Raw genomic sequence first — 7,854 nt, 5'->3', positions numbered from 1 at the left:
ATTCCACGGAATCGGGAAACCTTATCTGCTTTATGTGCAACTAATACATAAATCCATACGCTGACACTGAAAATAATACTTTTGAACCCTATTCATGGTTCTCTGCTTCACATACCAGTAAACGTATATGTGAATTGATCAACACATTATCGTGAAAACTAAAAAAAAACTATTATAAAAGTTTATGGTTTAATCTAAAAGTTCCTAAGTATTAGAATCCAGCCGACAATTCATCCTGATGAGCTCTCCACAAATTAGCGTGTGTTTCTTACTGTGCCCATCGCGCGCCTCGTGGCGGCGCTCGATGTGTAGATGTGTGGCTTGTTGACCGGTGTGTTGTGTTGAACATATTTTTTTCCGAAACTTTATTTTTAGAATATTCGTCCGGTGGACCCGATGGAGTTCAGTTATGCTTTGATAGTCGTACAGAAACGTTGTCTCTGTTGGAACGCTTCTTCACGTTAAGTCTCGCGCGCGCATTTCTGAATTTTATTTGGCTTTTATTGACTTTCAACTTCTTGACGACGCCGGTTCATGTTGAAACAGTTTCTGTGTTTTCTGTGAGAAGTTTGCTTTTTGCAAAATTTGGAATTTCGGTACGCGTCTGGAGCGCTGCTATCTGATATTTGCGCTTTTTTTTTGGTACTGATATATTGTGTGTAAGTAATTTTATCTACACATGAAGTAAGTTTTTTTTTGCGGTGGTGTACGAAAAAAAAATCTGGCGCTAATTTAATTCGCTATACACGTATCGCAATTTTGGTAATGTGTTTTAGTAGCGATCGGACGATAATTAAGTATCGAAAAAAAAGTGGTTCAACTTGTTTAAACTGTGTGAGTGTGCTCTGAAGCCACCGAAAAAGACGAAGAGAGCTGGAACACGTTTCTACTAGTGGAAGGCAGTGACTGAAAATTAACATATTTGTTATTCGATTCAGTGGTTTAGTATCTGACAAGGAATCGGTTTCACAAACGAGTCTGTATTCAGTTAGTTAGTGACGTGTGAGATTTCCGTAAAACTGCGTGATTAACGTCGTCATCAAAAGCGCCGGCCTACGCACATGTGTTTATCGACAGCTCAAAGGTTCCATTCATAAAAAAAAAGATCCTCGAGCCATCAATTGGATAATCCAGCTTAATAGTGGGTGCCTTCGTGAAAAGCTTGAAAGGTAATAATGCGTACAATTGCACTTTACATACTGGACATGGTGAACATATTTTTTTTTCGCTTGTTCGTACACTTCAGTAGACTCGGCAATAATGGCTCTTTTTGAATAGTAATTAAGCAATAAATAGAAATCTGGGATCCTACTAGCTAGCCGGTTTTGGATTTTGCTTTCCTTTTACGAGTTCTTTCTTGGATGATGTACTGCCACTCATTCACTGGAAATTGAATTTCATATATTATGGCTTATTGAAGATCAATGGGTAATTAATTGATAATTAAATTCACTTAGCTAGTTACTCGACGAGTCTTGTTGGTTTGACGCTTCTGTAGCGAGCGTTTTGTCTGTTCTCAACTGAGTGTGTTATAGATTCACTTCCACAATTATTAATTGAGAGCTTTCTATGCCAACCAATGCATGAATTTGTAGTACATATATTGAAAATAACCAACAAGTGTTTCCATCGATTATTTGCCAAATTCGCTGAAGGAAGGTGGCAACATATATTTCGAGTGAAAAATGCATCCTTCGACATTTGTATTGTCATAATTTGTTTAAAAACCTAATTACAGATATTCAAAGCCTATCAGTGTGAATTTTGGAAAATGTTGTAACTTTATGTGAAGTTTCAGTATACAAAATTTGAAAAAAAAAAATATTGAGCTAAGTACCTACAAATTATACCTTATTACGTTGTTTTTTTTTATTTTCCTTTTAACTCAAGTACTATTGTATCACTTTCACTAGTCACTATTTACTTTCTCTATCACTTTTCAAAAACTATAACAGATACGTATTTCGTTTACTACTTGCAAACTTCTTCAGTGCCTAGTCATAGACTTTGCAAGTTTGCAAGTAGTAAACGAAGTATGTATCTGTTATAGTTTTTTAAACGTGATAGTGAAAGTGAATAGTGAATAGTTAAAGTGATGCAACAGTAGTAGAATTGAAAGGAAAAACAACGAATAAGGTATAAAATTATCCTACTAAAACGCTCATCAATCAATTTTAGATTTCATACCTTTCAAATCAACTTAAGAGAATGAAAATTGGACGTAAAATGGTAGAGATATGAACAATAATAATTTGCATGTTTTTTTAGGGGTGACCGCAAACTTTTGATTGGGAGTGTAAAGATACTTAGCTGTAGCATTTATGGGACGCTACACTTCAAAGAAAAATATAAGCTATAATTAAATTTTTGAATAAAAGATAAAAGATGTCTATGGATGTCTATTGTACTTTGAAATTCTACCAAAAATAAATGTCTCTACCAATTGGGTAAGCCCTCTATGCCCAGAGAAGTCAAACAAACTTTCAACATGAAAGATTTTCTCGAACGGGCCGGGAATCGAACCCGCCGTCTCCGACTTGGTAATACCGTGCCTTACCGTACTGTCTAAGGCCATTGAACCATCGAATTGTACGACAAAACGATTATTTTTCGATATTCAATTTCATCTAATAATTATGTGCGCGATATCTTCATAAAACTTCTACTACAATATCGGTTGATTAGATTAACTCAACGAACAATAAAATAATAATAGGAAATTGGTATTAAATTTTTCAACGCTAATTTAAAGGATGTACATACAAAATAAATGGTCACACAAATTTCATAAATAAAGTTCATAAAATGAAGCCTCTGATCTCAGATTTCGATGAAAAAAAATAGTAGAATTTCATTTAGTTTTCGCGAAATGCCGTTGAAAAATCAAAATATGTGCTTAAACTTAAATCATTGAACTCCAATGTTTGAGTGATTAAAAATTAATGCCAAAGCTTCCGGAAACTAGTTTCCATTAACTTGATTCACTTGGTGACCATATGATTGAGCTAAAAAAATTATTATTTAAAGTTCAATTAGGCCGGCACAAACATAAAGTTTTACCACAAACGAAGTGACAGACGGAGCGGCTCGAAAACTTTGGTGACGCACCTGCTATTGCAATTTTTCAGTGTACCACATGGCAACACCACTACTACTGGATTTTACCACATGGCAACACTACTAATGGATTGTACCACATGGCAACACTAAATTTACTAGAATGTTTTGGTTCTATCTCTTTCACTCTACTCTAAACTGAAATGCATAAAAAAATGACAAAATGATACACTCTTTGCATACTGTCAAAAATCATATTGCACACAAAATCAATTATGTTCAAATCAAAACAAAAATACTAGCCCATCTGGTGGCTGATGGCACAAGCTTCTAAGAAAATTCTATTACAGCGAACCACATTATTTTAATTTGATTTCTTCGCCAGTTAGTCGTCTGTCACTTCGTTTGTGGTTTTACTTTTATCACTATTGAATGAAGATCGAAGTGGGCTGTACGGACGCGAAAAATGTCAAATTTTCGGTTTTATGTTTTCTGGAATTGTTTTTTTCTTCGCGTTTTAGGTCGAAACAATGTGCCACTCAGAGTTGGCAAAATCATCTATCAAATGATATTTTTCCGCTCTCATACGCTCTCAATAACACGTGTGATATTTGAACAAAATATTATGCTTGATATTGACGGAAGCAGACCACTCTCGATGTGAGTCACGCGATCGTCTGTTTACTCGGCAGCAACCATTGTGTGGTCCTCCTCATTGTTCTTTAAAAGCAGTTCTTTCGGTCGATGCGTCGTCTTTTTTGGAAAGCAACCGTTTCGTGATGAGTGTGTGAGTGATGGTCACGTTTGACATCCATTGCTGAAATGAAAGCGCTCTGTCCACCGTTGGCGATACTGCCATACAATGAAATCACTGGAAGCGGATCCCGCGGAGGAGGAGGCTTATTGGATAGCGGAAGATAAAGTATTTATTGTGTTGTACCTTTTGACTATACTTTTAAGATGTTTTGTATAGTGAACAGGAATCCTCGGTTCTGTAAAGTTAATTCGATTGAGCCTTATCAAATAAACTAATAAAAAAAAATGATTTTACAAGCTCGCAATATCAAGCGAGACTATTCATAACATTTAAACATGAAGCGGAGAGTTGATTCGACCCAAAATTGGTTCCGTTGCACATCGTTTTATTAGAAAGAGAAAGTATAGTTTACTATCTCTCTTTACTTTTCACCGATGGCAGACACGAAGCTACTGCTGCCAGTAATGACGGTGATTTAGGGCTGCGTTCGGATGTAAAGCAAAAAGCATGAAACTCAAACTCACCACGGTTTGGTTAGAATTGTAGCTGGTAAGTTTTGTTAGCTTGATATTCGTAGCTACGATATCGCAGCTTGAAATATCATCCGTAGTTGCTTGCTTGCTGATTTTTATCAGTGAAAATCAAGCGTGATCTTGGGCATTGGTGAGATTTATTATTTTTTAATATTTTCGTGACATTGGTGCCACTCGATAACATAGTTCTAGAAAACAACTTTAGTGCAAGTGATCGCGTGAAATGAATTCCAAAGTGTTTTTTTTTATCAACATGCTTTTCGTCAGAACTATTATTAGGCGATTGACAGGCTTGCCCGATGAATTTGATTGGAGGCGGCACTTGGTGTCTTTAGCAAATGTTCATAAAATCAACTGTTCTGTAACTTTGTTCCATACATGAATCCGTTATCTTGCAAATGGATAAAGTTAGCATTTGGTTGTGTAATACTAGCTTAATCATGCGACATCATTTTAAACAACTTTTCCGAATACACCTAGTCTCTAAAACGGCAAACAAGGTAGAAAATGTGTTTGACCGCCTTTATTCAGATTTGTGCCACTTTGTTTGTCTGGAGTCTTGAAATGATCCGCTGGTCCTTGTATTTGTGGCTGTCCAGACACGGTCAAACGGTTTCCTTGATCTTCCCAGGAAAGTGGCCCGTGGCTGGAACCATTCCTGCTTCCAGGCTTCCATGATCCGGAACCAGATGATTCAGATCTCGCCAGTCTGTTCACAGCCCCGTCTCCGGGAACACCGCAGTGTCCGGGAATCCACGTAAAGACAGTTGAAGATGTAACCATGTAATGGCTTGTATCCAGGTGTGGTGGGGACCGGATGATCCAGATCCCTCCAGTCTGTTCACAGTCTCGTTTCCGGGAACACCGCAGTGTCCGGGAATCCACGTAAAGACAGTTGAAGGTGGGACATACCACGTAATGGCTTGTATCCAGGGGTGGCTCGGTGCTTCGGCTTCCAGCGCCTGGATGACGCTGTGTGAGTCCATTAGCACGAGGTTGATCTGCTGGAGTGATGGTTGCATCAAGAATAGCTTTATAAATAACAATACAACGGAACGTACTCGTTTCATCCATTTATTGGATTCTGAAGCAACTTGTTTAAATATTTGATTTAAACAGGCCAGAGGTTTCTGAATAATCTTGCCCCTTAAATGCTGCACATCTCTGAAGTGTAACATATACCAAGAAGACAAGAAAAATTATGGTGGTATATCTATAATTTACCAGGATGTTTTCATGAACTGGCTGTGTTGGTGTTAGATTAGATTAGATTGGATTTTCACTACGTCTCAATTTATTTATTTATTTATTTATCGTCAATGAAGAGGAGACCGTTTTGATACAATTATAATCACATTTTATGTTTTACTTCTAAACAATATTATATCCAAAAAACTAGGCTAAACAAAGTATTGCTTCTATTTGGCTTTTGTAAAGTCAATATTTTCACTATGATTATTGTATCTTGCCATCATCTGATTCAAAGATCAAATTTAGCATAGTTTGTACGATGGTGGCTTGTAATAAAAATATTTCGATTTCACAGTTGCCGTAAAAAGTAAAATTTTAATATTGATAAAAGTGTTATGGAATCAATGCGATGCGAAACGATATCGTTTACAAATGAGACCATTACACCAATTCACGGCGCTCTTTCAATTGGATGCTGATGAGCATTCAACGGGCTTCATATGATGGAAGAGGATATCTTGTCCAGCCTAATTTTCGAAGTGCAAACAATAAAAATAGTTTTTTTGTACTGATTCTATTCGTTCTTCGTGCGTCACAATTGAATGTGCCAAAGTAACCAACAAGGAAGTCAATAACATTTACAACTTGAAACAGGAACTTTGTTGATTATAGTGGAGACTCAAATTACTGCTGTAGCATTAGCAACAAAATTAACATATCATCATATTTTGTCACGAGTTCAATCTGTAAATACAATACAATACAAAAAATCGAAACAATTTAAGATGTTTATTATCAACATTCGTTTCTAATTAACGCCTGTCCAAGTGTCAACTCGTATCAATTATTATCAATGATATTATCGCACCTAGCATATCACGTGTTAATATGACAAAACCAACTAAATTTGATCACATTTTTCGCGCTATGGGTAGGTGTGTCTTACAATGATAATGATGATGACGCTACCATTCACTTTGCTTCAACGGTTACGCCTTATCGCTAAGGTTTGGTGACGTCGTTAACTCATTATGTTGTCGTTTTGGTCATGTTTTGTGATGCAGTAAGGGAATGTATGGATAGAAGATGGTTCCGTTCCAAACCAACAGCATCCAGTATGTTGCGCTCGGTAATGACGGCAAAGCGAGAACAAATACAATTGGTTCGAATTTGTCATAAGGGACTGTCCCAAATTGATTTTTTTTTTCGAAGTCATATGTTCTGGCTTTACAATTTAGAATTTATTTTTTACGTCCAATAATCTTGAACATTTATCTTTTTCCGTAATCTCGTAATTACCATCTGGTACTCAAGCATTATACTGCTCCCTAATACCATGAAATACGCAGCTTGTGTGTGGTCTCCCTGCCATCCAACGCAAATAAACTCGCATTGGGAAAGTGCACAGAAGCTTTATCCATTACACGTTGAGATTACTTCCGTGGAACGACCTTTCAAATCTTCCCGAGTATGCAAGTCACTGTATACCGAATGATCTAGAAATCTTACAGCTCAGGCGTACTAAAACCCAACGGCTGTTTGTATTCGATTTGTTAACTAGTAACATATATTGTTCTGAACTAGTCAACTAGGCACGATTCTACGTTCCATCTACACAGCAAAAAAATAATTTTGATATCACATCAAAGTGGATGCACTACAATCATGTCGAAAATTTCATGTAATTTTTATGACCACATAAATAAACAAATGCAGTAAAAGCAGCGTAATGTCAGTTCATGCATTGTATTAATGATAATTTTATTACTTTTTAGCAAGTAATATTACACCATATTTTCGACATGATTGTAGTGCATCCACTTTGACGTGATATCAAAATTATTTTTTTGCTGTGTAGATAGCTTCGTGGTATACAATTCCTAGTTATTTGGTCGCACAGGACCACCCACGGTCAAATCAGTCCATTGTTTAAATATATCCGTATATTCAATAAGTGAATAATTGTTTTGATTTTAATGTGCATAAGTGTATGGTTAAACGTAGAATTAGGAACTTAGCATGAGTTCATTTTAATATGTTTGGGTCAGTCGTGACTTGTCCGGTGATGAGATTGAAATCTTGATTTTGGCGTGAGAGATATCGATGCAAACCAATACGCCGGGGCCCCTGGAAAAAATAACCATACAGTAACCATAAAATAAAATACTATCACATTGAAATTTATTGTCACCGATCAATCTTATTGTACGTATATTTTACGAGAAATTTTAACATATTGACATTACAATAGATGTACAATACGTCTGATATATAGCAATATTTTTTAGCAATCGAACAACAATACAATTAATGGTA

At 36.3% G+C, this 7,854-nt stretch overlaps 1 protein-coding gene across 1 annotated transcript in view; it reads left to right on the top strand.

Annotated features, from left to right (window-relative positions):
• The first annotated feature begins 400 nt into the window (after window positions 1–400).
• Window positions 401–7,854, top strand: part of LOC135707069 (monocarboxylate transporter 12-like) — a 30,967-nt gene continuing 23,513 nt past the window's right edge. The window contains exon 1 of the mRNA XM_065228807.1: window positions 401–1,169. The gene's annotated coding sequence lies outside the window, so the exon portion shown is untranslated. The remainder of the gene's footprint in view (window positions 1,170–7,854) is intronic.

Source organism: Ochlerotatus camptorhynchus, unplaced genomic scaffold (genome assembly GCF_037179485.1).
Source record: "Ochlerotatus camptorhynchus isolate MF236.1 unplaced genomic scaffold, CSIRO-AGI_Acam_v1.1 ptg000303l, whole genome shotgun sequence".
In the NCBI taxonomy this organism is placed as follows: domain Eukaryota; kingdom Metazoa; phylum Arthropoda; class Insecta; order Diptera; family Culicidae; genus Ochlerotatus; species Ochlerotatus camptorhynchus.
Note: the sequence above shows the minus strand (reverse complement) of the source record. Positions and strands in the feature narration are given on the sequence as shown.